Raw genomic sequence first — 13245 nt, forward strand, 5'->3', positions numbered from 1 at the left:
CAATATCTGTGTTTCATCGTCAATAAGAAGGTCAGAGGGATACAGTAAACCTGAAGTGAAGCATCGGAATCTATAACTAGTGTCACATGAATGGTTGAAAACATAGACAGTAAGAAGAGTCAGTTATCTTTTACTTAAGTCGGCATTGTGCCTTTTCTATTTAATTCCAATGCAATTTCTGTGTTTCATCGTCAATTTGGAGGTCAGAGGGAAACAGTAAGCCTGAAGTGAAGCATCGAAATCTATAACTAGTGTCACAGGGATGGTTCAAAACATAGACAGTAAGGAGAGTCAGTTTTCTTGTACTTAAGTCGGCATTGTGCCTTTTGTATTTAATTCCGATGTAATTTCTGTGTTTCATCGTCAATAAGAAGGTCAGAGGGATACAGTAAACCTCAAGTGAAGCATAGGAATCTATAACTAGAGTCACAGGAATGGTTCAAAACTTAGACAGTAAGAAGCATTAGTTTTCTTGTAGTTAAGTCGGCATTGTGCCTTTTGTATTTAATTCCGATGCAATTTCTGTGTTTCATTGTCAATAATAAGGTCAGAGGGATACAGTAAACCTGAGGTGAAGCATCGGAATCTATAACTAGTGTCACAGGAATGGTTCAAATCATAGACAGTAAGAAGAGTCAGTGTTCGTGTACTTAAGTCGGCATTGTGCTTTTTCTATTTAATTCCGATGCAATTTCTGGGTTTCATCGCCAATAAGAAGGTCAGAGGGATACAGTAAACCTGAAGTGAAGCATCGGAATCTATAACTAGTGTCACAGGAATGGTTCAAAACATAGACAGTAAGAAGAGTCATTTTTCTTGTACTTTAGTCGGTATTGTGCATTTTCTATTTAATTCCGATGCAACTTCTGTGTTTCACCGTCAATAACAAGGTCAGAGGGATACAGTAAACCTGAAGTGAAGCATCGGAATCTACAACTAGTGTCACTGGAACGGTTCAAAACATAGACAGTAAGAAGAGTCATTTTTCTTGTACTTAAGTCGGCATTGTGCATTTTGTATTTAATTCCGAAGCAATTTCTGTGTTTCGTCGTCAATAAGAAGGTCAGAGGGATACAGTAAACCTAAAATGAATCATCGGAATCTATAACTAGTGTCACATGATTGGTTCAAAACATAGACAGTAAGAAGAGTCAGTTTTCTTGTACTTAAGTCGGCATTGTGCCTTTTGTATTTAATTCCGATGCGTTTTCAGTGTTTCATCGTCAATAAGAAGGTCAGAGAGATACAGTAGACCTGAAGTGAAGCATCGGAATCTATAACTAGTGTCACAGGAATGGTTCAAAACATAGACAGTAAGAAGAGTCAGTTTCCTTGTACTTAAGTCGGCAATGTGATTTTGCATTTAATTCCGATGCAATTTCTGTGTTTCATCGTCAATAAGAAGGTCAGGAAGATACAGTAAACATGAAGTGAAGCATCGGAATCTATAACTAGTGTTACAGGAATGGTTCAAAACATAGAAAGTAAGAAGTGTCAGTTTTCTTGTACTTAAGTCGGCATTGTGCCCTTTGTATTTAATTCCGAAGCAATTTCTGTGTTTCATCGTCAATAAGAAGGTCACAGGGATACAGTAAACCTGAAGTGAATCATCGGAATCTATAACTAGTGTCACATGATTGGTTCAAAACATAGACAGTAAGAAGAGTCAGTTTTCTTGTACTTAAGTCGGCATTGAGCCTTTTGTATTTAATCCCGATACAATTTCTTTGTTTCATCGTCAATAAGAAGGTCTGAGGGATACAGTAAACCTGAAGTGAAGCATCGGAATCTATAACTAGTGTCACAGGAGTGGTTCAAAACATAGACAGTAAGAAGAGTCAGTTTCCTTGTACTTAAGTCGGCATTGTGAATTTTGTATTTAATTTCGATGCAATTTCTGTGTTTCATCAACATTAAGTAGGTCAGAGGGATACAGTAAACCTGAAGTGAGGCATGGGAATCTATAACTAGTGTCACAGGAATGGTTCGAAACATAGACAGTACGAAGAGTCAGTTTACTTGTACTTAAGTCGGCATTCTGCTTTTTCTATTTAATTCCGATGCAGTTTCGGTGTTTCGTCGTCAATAAGAAGGTCCATGGGATACAGTAAACCTGAAGTGAAGCATCGGAATCTAAAACCAGTCTCACAGGAAAGGTTCAAAACATAGACAGTATGAAAAGCTAGCCTTCTAGTACTTGAGTCGGCATTGTGCTTTTTGTATTTATTCTGAAGCAATTTCTGTGTTTCATCGTCAATAAGAAGGTCAGAGGGATACAGTAAACCTGAAGTGAAGCATCGGAATCTATATCTAGTGTCACATCAATGTTTCAAAACATAGACAGTAAGACGAGTCAGTTTTCTTGTACATAAGTCGGCATTGTGCCTTTTGTATTTAATTCCGATGCAAATCCTGTGTTTCGTCGTCAATAAGAAGGTCCAAGGGATTCAGTAAACCTGAAGTGAAGCATCGAAATCTATAACTAGTGTCACATGAATGTCTCAAAACATAGACAGTCAGAAGAGTCACTTTTCTTGTACTTAAGTTGCCATTGTCACTTTTGTATTTAATTCCGATGCAATTTCTGTGTTTCATCGTCAATAAGAAGGTCAGAGGGTACAGTAAACCTGAAGTGAAGCATCGGAATCTGTAACTAGTGTCACAGGAAGTGTTCTAAACATAGACAGTAAGAAGAGTCAGGTTTCTTGTACTTAAGTCGGCATTGAGCTTTTTGTATATAATTCCGATGCAATTGTTGTGTTTCGTCGTCAATAAGAAGGTCCATGAAATACAGTAAACCTGAAGTGAAGCATAGGTATCTAAAACCGGTCTCACAGGAAAGGTTCAAAACAAATACAGTATGAAGAGCCAGCCTTCTTGTACTTGAGTCGGCATTGTGCCTCTTGTATTTAATTCCGGTGCAATTTCTGTGTTGCTTCGTCAATAAGGGCAGAGGGATACAGTAAACCTGAAGTGAAGCATCGGAATCTATAACTAGTGTTACAGGAATGGTTCAAGAAATAGACTGTAAGAAGTGTCAGTTTTCTTGTACTTAAGTCGGCATTTCGCCTTTTGTATTTAATTCCGTTGCAATTTCTGTGTTTCATCGTCAATAAGAAGGTCAGAGGGATACAGTAAACCTGAGGTGAGGCATCGGAATCTATAACTAGTGTCACAGGAATGGTTCAAAACATAGACAGTAAGAAGAGTCAGTTTTCTTGTACTTAAGTCGGCATTGTGCCTTTTGTATTTAATTCCGATGCAATTTCAGTGTTTCATCGTCAATAAGAAGGTCAGAGAGATACAGTAGACCTGAAGTGAAGCATCGGAATCTATAACTAGTGTCACAGGAATGGTTCAAAACATAGACAGTAAGAGGAGTCAGTTTCCTTGTACTTAAATCGGCATTGTGACTTTTGTATTTAATTCCGATGCAATTTCTGTGTTTCATCAACATTAAGTAGATCAGAGGGATACAAAAAAACCTGAAGTGAAGCATCGGAATCTATAACTAGTGTCTCAGGAATGGTTCAAAACATAGACAGTAAGAAGAGTCAGTTTTCTGGTACTTAAGTCGGCATTGTCCCTTTTCTATTTAATTCCGAAGCAATTTCTATGTTTCATCGTCAATAAGACGGTCAGAGGGATACAGTATATCTGAAGTGAAGCATCGGAATCTATAACTAGAGTCACAGCAATGGTTCATAACATAGACAGTAAGAAGAGTCAGTTTTCTTGTACTGATGTCGGCATTGTGACTTTTGTATTTAATTCCGATGCAATTTCTTTGTTTCATCAACAATAAGAAGGTCAGAGGGATACAGTAAACCTGAAGTGAAGCATCGGAATCTATAACTAGTGTCACAGGAATGGTTCAGAAGTTAGACAGTAAGAAGAGTCAGTTTTCTTGTACTTAAGTCTGCATTGTGCATTTTGAATTTAATTCCGAAGCAATTTCGGTGTTTCATCGTCAATAAGAAGGTCAGAAGGGATACAGTAAGCCTGAAGTGAAGCATCGGAATCAATAACTAGTGTCACATGAATGGTTCAAAACATAGACAGTAAGAGGAGTCAGTTTTCTTGTACTTAAGTCGGCATTGTGCTTTTTGTATTTAATTCCGATGCACTTTCTGTTTCATCGTCAATACGATGGTCAGAGGGATACAGTAAACCTGAAGTGAAGCATCAGAATCTATATTTAGTGTCACAGGAATGGTTCAAAACATAGGCAGTAAGAAGTGTCAGTTTACTTGTACTTAAGGCGGCATTGTGCCTTTACTATTTAATTCCGATGCAATTTCTGTGTTTCGTCCTCAATAAGAAGGTCCATGGGATACAGTAAACCTGAAGTGAAGCATCGGAATCTAAAACCGGTCTCACAGGAAAGGTTCAAAACATAGACAGTATGAAGAGCCAGCCTTCTAGTACTTGAGTCGGCATAGTGCCTTTTGTATTTAATTCCGAAGCAATTTCTGTGTTTCATCGTCAATAAGAAGGTCAGAGGGATACAGTAAACCTGAAGTGAAGCATCGGAATCTAAAACTAGTGTTACAGGAATGGGTCAAAACATAGACAGTAAGAAGAGTCAGTTCTCTTGTACTTAAGTCGGCATTTCGCCTTTTGTATTTACTTCTGTTGCAATTTCTGTGTTTCATTGTCAATAAGAAGGTCAGAGGGATACAGTAAACCTGAGGTGAAGCATCGGAATCTATAACTAGTGTCACAGGAAGGGTTCTAAACATAGACAGTAAGAAGAGTCAGGATTCTTGTACTTAAGACGGCATTGTGCCTTTTGTATATATTTCCGATTCAATTTCTGTGTTTCGTCGTCATTAAGAAGGTCCATGAAATACAGTAAACCTGAAGTGAAGCATCGGAATGTAAAACCGGTCTCACAGGTAAGGTTCAAAACATAGACAGTATGAAGAGCCAGCCTTCTTGTACTTGAGTCGGCATTGTGTCTCTTGTATTTAATTCCGGTGCAATTTCTGTGTTTCATTGTCAATAGGAAGGTCAGAGGGATACAGTAAACCTGAGGTGAAGCATCGGAATCTATAACTAGTGTCACAGGAAGGGTTCTAAACATAGACAGTAAGAAGAGTCACTTTTCTTGTACTTAAGTTGCCATTGTCCCTTTTGTATTTAATTCCGATGCAATTTCTGTGTTTCATCCGCAATAAGAAGGTCAGAGGGTACAGTAAACCTGAAGTGAAGCATCGGTATCTGTAACTAGTGTCACAGGAAGTGTTCTAAACATAGACAGTAAGAAGAGTCAGGTTTCTTGTACTTAAGTCGGCATTGGGCTTTTTGTATATAATTCCGATGCAATTTTTGTGTTTCGTCGTCAATAAGAAGGTCCATGAAATACAGTAAACCTGAAGTGAAGCATAGGTATCTAAAACCGGTCTCACAGGAAAGGTTCAAATCAAATACAGTATGAAGAGCCAGCCTTCTTGTACTTGAGTCGGCATTGTGCCTCTTGTATTTAATTCCGGTGCAATTTCTGTGTTGCATCGTCAATAAGAAGGTCAGAGGGATACAGTAAACCTGAAGTGAAGCATCGGAATCTATAACTAGTGTTACAGGAATGGTTCAAGAAATAGACTGTAAGAAGTGTCAGTTTTCTTGTACTTAAGTCGGCATTTCGCCTTTTGTATTTAATTCCGTTGCAATTTCTGTGTTTCATCGTCAATAAGAAGGTCAGAGGGATACAGTAAACCTGAGGTGAGGCATCGGAATCTATAACTAGTGTCACAGGAATGGGTCAAAACATAGACAGTAAGTAGAGTCAGTTTTCGTATACATAAGTCGGCATTGTGCCTTTTCTATTTAATTCCGATGCAATTTCCGGGTTTCATCGTCAATAAGCAGGTCAGAGGGATACAGTAAACCTGAAGTGAAGCATCGGAATCTATAACCAGTGTCACAGGAATGGTTTAAATAATAGACTGTAAGAAGAGTCTGTTTTCTTGTACTTAAGTCGGCGTTGTACCTTTTGTATTTAATTCCGATGCAATTTCTGTGGTTCATCGTCAATAAGAATGTCAGAGGGATACAGTAAACCTGAAGTGAAGCATCGGTATCTATTACTAGTGTCACAGGAATGGTTCAAAACATAGACAGTAAGATGAGTCAGTTTTCTTGTACTTAAGTCTGCATTGTGCATTATGTATTTAATTCCGAAGCAATTTCGCTGTTTCATCGTCAATAAGAAGGTCAGAAGGGATACAGTAAGCCTGAAGTGAAGCATCGGAATCAATAACTAGTGTCACATGAATGGTTCAAAACATAGACAGTAAGAGGAGTCAGTTTTCTTGTACTTAAGTCGGCATTGTGCTTTTTGTATTTAATTCTGATGCACTTTCTGTTTCATCGTCAATACGATGGTCAGAGGGATACAGTACACCTGAAGTGAAGCATCAGAATCTATATTTAGTGTCACAGGAATGGTTCAAAACATAGGCAGTAAGAAGTGTCAGTTTACTTGTACTTAAGTCATCATTGTGCCTTTACTATTTAATTCCGATGCAATTTCTGTGTTTCGTCGTCAATAAGAAGGTCCATGGGATACAGTAAACCTGAAGTGAAGCATCGGAATCTAAAACCGGTCTCACAGGAAAGGTTCAAAACATAGACAGTATGAAGCGCCAGCATTCTAGTACTTGAGTCGGCATAGTGCCTTTTGTATTTAATTCCGAAGCAATTTCTGTGTTTCATCGTCAATAAGAAGGTCAGAGGGATACAGTAAACCTGAAGTGATGCATCGGAATCTAAAACTAGTGTTACAGGAATGGTTCAAAACATAGACAGTAAGAAGAGTCAGTTCTCTTGTACTTAAGTCGGCATTTCGCCTTTTGTATTTACTTCCGTTGCAATTTCTGTGTTTCATTGTCAATAAGAAGGTCAGAGGGATACAGTAAACCTGAGGTGAAGCATCGGAATCTATAACTAGTGTCACAGGAAGGGTTCTAAACATAGACAGTAAGAAGAGTCAGGTTTCTTGCACTTAAGTCGGCATTGTGCCTTTTGTATATATTTCCGATTCAATTTCTGTGTTTCGTCGTCATTAAGAAGGTCCATGTAATACAGTAAACCTGAAGTGAAGCATCGGAATGTAAAACCGGTCTCACAGGAAAGGTTCAAAACATAGACAGTATGAAGAGCCAGCCTTCTTGTACTTGAGTCGGCATTTTGTCTCTTGTATTTAATTCCGGTGCAATTTCTCTGTTTCAACGTCAATAAGAAGGTCAGAGGGATACAGTAAACCTGAAGTGAGGCATCGGAATCTATAACTAGTGTCAAAGGAATGGTTCAAAATATAGAAAGTAAGAAGAGTGTGTTTTCTTGTTCTTAAGTCGGCATTTGCATTTAATTCCGAAGCAATTTCTGTGTTTCATCGTCAATAAGAAGGTCACAGGGATACAGTAAACCTGAAGTGAATCATCGGAATCTATAACTAGTGTCACATGATTGGTTCAAAACATAGACAGTAAGAAGAGTCAGTTTTCTTCTACTTAAGTCGGCATTGTGTCTTTTGTATTTAATTCCGATGCAATTTCAGTGTTTCACCGTCAATAAGAAGGTCAGAGGGATACAGTAGACCTGAAGTGAAGCATCGGAATCTATAACTAGTGTCACAGGAATGGTACAAAACATAGACAGTAAGAAGAGTCGGTTTCCTTGTACTTAAGTCGGCATTGTGACTTTTGTATTTAATTCCGATGCAATTTCTGTGTTTCATCAACATTAAGTAGGTCAGAGGGATACAGAAAAACCTGAAGTGAAGAATCGGAATCTATAACTAGTGTCTCAGGAATGGTTCAAAACATAGACAGTAAGAAGAGTCAGGTTTCTTGTACTTAAGTCGGCATTGTGCCTTTTGTATATATTTCCGATGCAATTTCTGTGTTTCATCGTCAATAAGAAGGTCAGAGGGATACAGTAAACCTGAGGTGAAGCTTCGGAATCTATAACTAGTGTCACAGGAATGGTTCAAAACATATACAGTAAGAAGAGTCAGTGTTCGTGTACTTAAGTCGGCATTGTGCTTTTGCTATTTAATTCCGATGCAATTTCTGGGTTTCATCGACAATAAGAAGGTCAGAGGGATACAGTAAAGCTGAAGTGAAGCATCGGAATCTATAACTAGTGTCACAGGAATGGTTCAAAACATAGACAGTAAGAAGAGTCAGTTTTCTTGTACTTAAGTCGGTATTGTGCCTATTCTATTTAATTCCGATGCAACTTCTGTGTTTCTTCGTCAATAACAAGGTCAGAGGGATACAGTAAACCTGAAGTGAAGCATCGGAATCTACAACTAGTGTCACTGGAACGGTTCAAAACATAGACAGTAAGAAGAGTCAGTTTCCTTGTACTTAAGTCGGCATTGTGCATTTTGTATTTAATTCCGAAGCAATTTCTGTGTTTTATCGTCAATAAGAAGATCAGAGGGATACAGTAAACCTGAAATGAATCATCGGAATCTATAACTAGTGTCACATGATTGGTTCAAAACATAGACAGTAAGAAGGGTCAGTTTTCTTGTACTTAAGTCGGCATTGTGCCTTTTGTATTTAATTCCGATGCATTTTCTGTCTTTCATCGTCAATAAGAAGGTCAGAGGGATACAGTAGACCTGAAGTGAAGCATCGGAATCTATAACTAGTGTCACAGGAATGGTTCAAAACATAGACAGTAAGAAGAGTCAGTTTCCTTGTACTTAAGTCGGCATTGTGACTTTTGTATTTAATCCCGATGCAATTTCTGTGTTTCATCAACATTAAGTAGGTCACAGGGATACAGTAAACCTGAAGTGAAGCATCGGAATCTATAACTAGTGTCTCAGGAATGGTTCAAAACATAGACAGTAATGAGAGTCAGTTTCCTTGTTCATAAGTCGGCATTGTTTCTTTTCTATTTAAATTCCGAAGCAATTTCTATGTTTCATCGTCAATAAGACGGTCAGAGGGATACAGTAAACCTGAAGTAAAGCATCTGAATCTATAACTAGTGTCACAGGAATGGTTCATATCATAGACAGTAAGAAGAGTCGGTTTTCTTGTACTTATGTCGGCATTGTGACTTTTGTATTTAATTATGATGCAATTTCTGTGTTTCATCAACAATAAGAAGGTCCAAGGGCTTCAGTAAACCTGAAGTGAAGCATCGAAATCTATAACTAGTGTCACATGAATGGCTCAAAACATAGACAGTCAGAAGAGTCACTTTTCTTGTACTTAAGTTGGCATTGTCCCTTTTGTATTTAATTCCGATGCAATTTCTGTGTTTCATCGTCAATAAGAAGGTCAGAGGGTACAGTAAACCTGAAGTGAGCATCGGAATCTGTAACTAGTGTCACAGGAAGGGTTCTAAACATAGACAGTAAGAAGAATCAGGTTTCTTGTACTTAAGTCGGCATTGTGCCTTTTGTATATAATTCCGATGCAATTTCTGTGTTTCGTCGTCAATAAGAAGGTCCATGAAATACAGTAAACCTGAAGTGAAGCATAGGAATCTAAAACCGGTCTCACAGGAAAGGTTAAAATCATTGACAGTATGAAGAGCCAGCCTTCTTGTACTTAAGTCGGCATTGTGCCTTTTGTATTTAATTCCGATGCAATTACTGTGTTTCATCGTCAATAAGAAGTTCAGAGGGATACAGTAAACCTGAAGTGAAGCATCGGAATCTATAACTAGTGTAACAGGAATGGTTCAAAACATAGACAGTAAGAAGTGTCAGTTTTCTTGTACTTAAGTCGGCATTTCGCCTTTTGTATTTAATTCCGTTGCAATTTCTGTGTTTCATCGTCAATAAGAAGTTCAGAGGGATACAGTAAACCTGAGGTGAAGCATCGGAATCTATAACTAGGGTCACAGGAATGGTTCAAAACATAGACAGTAAGAAGAGTCAGTTTTCGTGTACATAAGTCTTCATTGTGCCTTTTCTATTTAATTCCGATAGAATTTCTGGGTTTCATCGTCAATAAGAAGGTCAGAGGGATACAGTAAACCTGAAGTGAAGCATCGGAATCTATAACTTGTGTCACAGGAATGGTTCAAAACATAGACAGTAAGAACAGTCAATTTTCTTGTACTTAAGTCGGCGTTGTACATTTTGTATTTAATTCCCATGCAATTTCTGTGTCTCATCGTCAATAAGAAGGTCAGGGGGATACAGTAAACCTGAAGTGAAGCATCGGAATCTATTACTAGTGTCACAGGAATGGTTCAAAACATAGACAGTAAGAAGAGTCAGTTTTCTTGTACTTAAGTCGGTATTGTGGCTTTTGTATTTAATTCCGATGCAACTTATGTGTTTCATCGTCAATAACAAGGTCAGAGTTATACAGTAAACCTGAAGTGAAACATCGGAATCTATAACTAGTGTCACAGGAACGGTTCAAAACAAAGACAGTAAGAAGAGTCAGTTTTCTTGTACTTAAGTCGGCATTGTGCATTTTGTATTTAATTCCGAAGCAATTTCTGTGTTTCGTCGTCAATAAGAAGGTCAGAGGGATACAGTAAACCAGAAGTGAATCATCGGAATCTATAACTAGTGTCACATGATTGGTTCAAAACATAGACAGTAAGAAGAGTCAGTTTTCTTGTACTTAAGTCGGCGTTGTGCCTTTTGTATTTAATTCGGATGCAATTTCAGTGTTTCATCGTCAATAAGAGGGTCAGAGGTATACAGTAGACCAGAAGTGAAGCATCGGAATCTATAACTAGTGTCGCAGGAATGGTTCAAATCATTGACAGTAAGAAGAGTCAGTGTCCTTGTACTTAAGTCGGCATTGTGACTTTTGTATTTAATTCCGATGCAATTTCTGTGTTTCATCAACATTAAGTAGGTCAGAGAGATACTGTGAACCTGAAGTGAAGCATCGGAATATATAACTAGTGTCTCAGGAATGGTTCAAAACATAGACAGTAAGAAGAGTCAGTTTTCTTGTACTTATGTCGGCATTGAGACTTTTGTATTAAATTCCGATGCAATTTCTGTGTTTCATCAACAATAAGAAGGTCAGAGGGATACAGTAAACCTGAAGTGAAGCATCGGAATCTATAACTAGTGTCACAGGAATGGTTCAGAACTAGACAGTAAGAAGTGTCAGTTTTCTTGTACTTAAGTCTGCATTGTGCATTTTGTATTTAATTCCGAAGCAATTTCTGTGTTTCATCGTCAATAAGAAGGTCAGAGGGATACAGTAAGCCTGAAGTGTAGCATCGGAATCAATAACTAGTGTCACATGAATGGTTCAAACATAGACAGTAAGAGGAGTCAGTTTTCTTGTACTTAAGTCTGCATTGTGCTTTTTGTATTTAATTGCGATGCAATTTCTGTTTCATCGTCAATAAGAAGGTCAGAGTGATATAGTAAACCTGAAGTGAAGCATCGAAATCTATAGCTAGTGTCACAGGAATGGTTCAATACATAGTCAGTACGAAGAGTCAGTTTTCTTGTACTTAAGTCGGCATTGTGCCTTTAGTATTTAATTCCGATGCAATTTCTGTGTTTCATCGTCAATAAGAAGGTCAGAAGGATACAGTAAGTCTGAAGTGAAGCATCGGAATCTATAACTAGTGTCACAGGAATGGTTCAAAACATAGACAGTAAGAAGAGTCAGTTTCCTTGTACTTAAGTCGGCATTGTGCCTTTTGTATTTAATTCCAATGCAATTTCTGTGTTTCATCGTCAATAAGAAGGTCAGAGGGATACAGTAAACCACAAGTGAAGCATCGGAATCTATAACTAGTGTCACAGGAATTGTTCAAAACTTAGACAGTAAGAAGAGTCAGTTTTCTTGTACTTAGGTCGGCATTGTGCCTTTTGTATTTAATTCCGATGCAATTTCTGTGTTTCATCGTCAATAAGAAGGTCAGAAGGATACAGTAAACCTGAAGTGAAGCATCGGAATCTATAACTAGTGTTACAGGAAAGGTTCAAAACATAGACAGTAAGAAGTGTCAGTTTTCTTGTACTTAAGTCGGCATTTCGCCTTTTGTATTTAATTCCGTTGCAATTTCTGTGTTTTATCGTCAATAAGAAGGTCAGAGGGATACAGTAAACCTGGGGTGAAGCATCGGAATCTATAACTAGTGTCACAGGAATGGTTCAAAACATAGACAGTAAGAAGAGTCAGTTTTCGTGTACTTAAGTCGGCATTGTGCCTTTTTATTTAATTCCGATGCAATTTCTGGGTTACATCGTCAATAAGAAGGTCAGAGTGATATAGTAGACCTGAAGTGAAGCATCGGACTCTATAACTAGTGTCACAGGAATGGTTCAAAACATAGACAGTAAGAAGAGTCAGTTTCCTTGTAGTTAAGTCGGCATTGTGACTTTTGTATTTAAGTCCGATGCAATTTCTGTGTTTCATCAACATTAAGTAGGTCAGAGGGATACAGTAAACCTGAAGTGAAGCATCGGAATTTATAACTAGTGTCTCAGTAATGCTTCAAAACATAGACAGTAAGAAGAGTCAGTTTTCTTGTACTTAAGTCGGCATTGTGACTTTTGTATATAATTCCGATGCAATTTCTGTGTTTCGTCGTCAATAAGAAGGTCCATGAAATACAGTAAACCAGAAGTGAAGCATCGGAATCTAAAACCGGTCTCACAGGAAAGGTTCAAAACATAGACAGTATGAAGAGCCAGCCTTCTAGTACTTGAGTAGGCATTGTGCCTTTGGTATTTAATTCCGAAGCAATTTCTGTGTTTCATCGTCAAGAAGAAGGTCAGAGGGTACAGTAAACCTGAAGTGAAGCATCGGAATCTATAACTAGTGTCACAGGAAGGGTTCTAAACATAGACAGTAAGAAGAGTCAGGTTTCTTGTACTTAAGCCGGCATTGTAACTTTTGTATATAATTCCGATGCAATTTCTGTGTTTCGTCGTCAATAAGATGGTCCATGAAATACAGTAAACCTGAAGTGAAGCATCGGTATCTAAAACCGGTTTCACAGGAAAGCTTCAAAACATAGACAGTATGAAGAGCCAGCCTTCTTGTACTTGAGTCGGCATTGTGCCTCTTGTATTTAATTCCGGTGCAATTTCTGTGTTTCATCGTCAATATGAAGGTCAGAGGGATACAGTAAACCTGAAGTGAAGCATCGGAATCTATAACTAGTGTCAAAGGAATGGTTCAAAACATAGACAGTAAGAAGAGTAAGTTTTCTTGTACTTAAGTCGGCATTGTGCCCTTTGTATTTAATTCCGATGCAATTACTGTGTTTCATCGTCAA

Source organism: Schistocerca serialis, chromosome 7, assembly GCF_023864345.2.
Source record: "Schistocerca serialis cubense isolate TAMUIC-IGC-003099 chromosome 7, iqSchSeri2.2, whole genome shotgun sequence".
NCBI lineage: Eukaryota > Metazoa > Arthropoda > Insecta > Orthoptera > Acrididae > Schistocerca > Schistocerca serialis.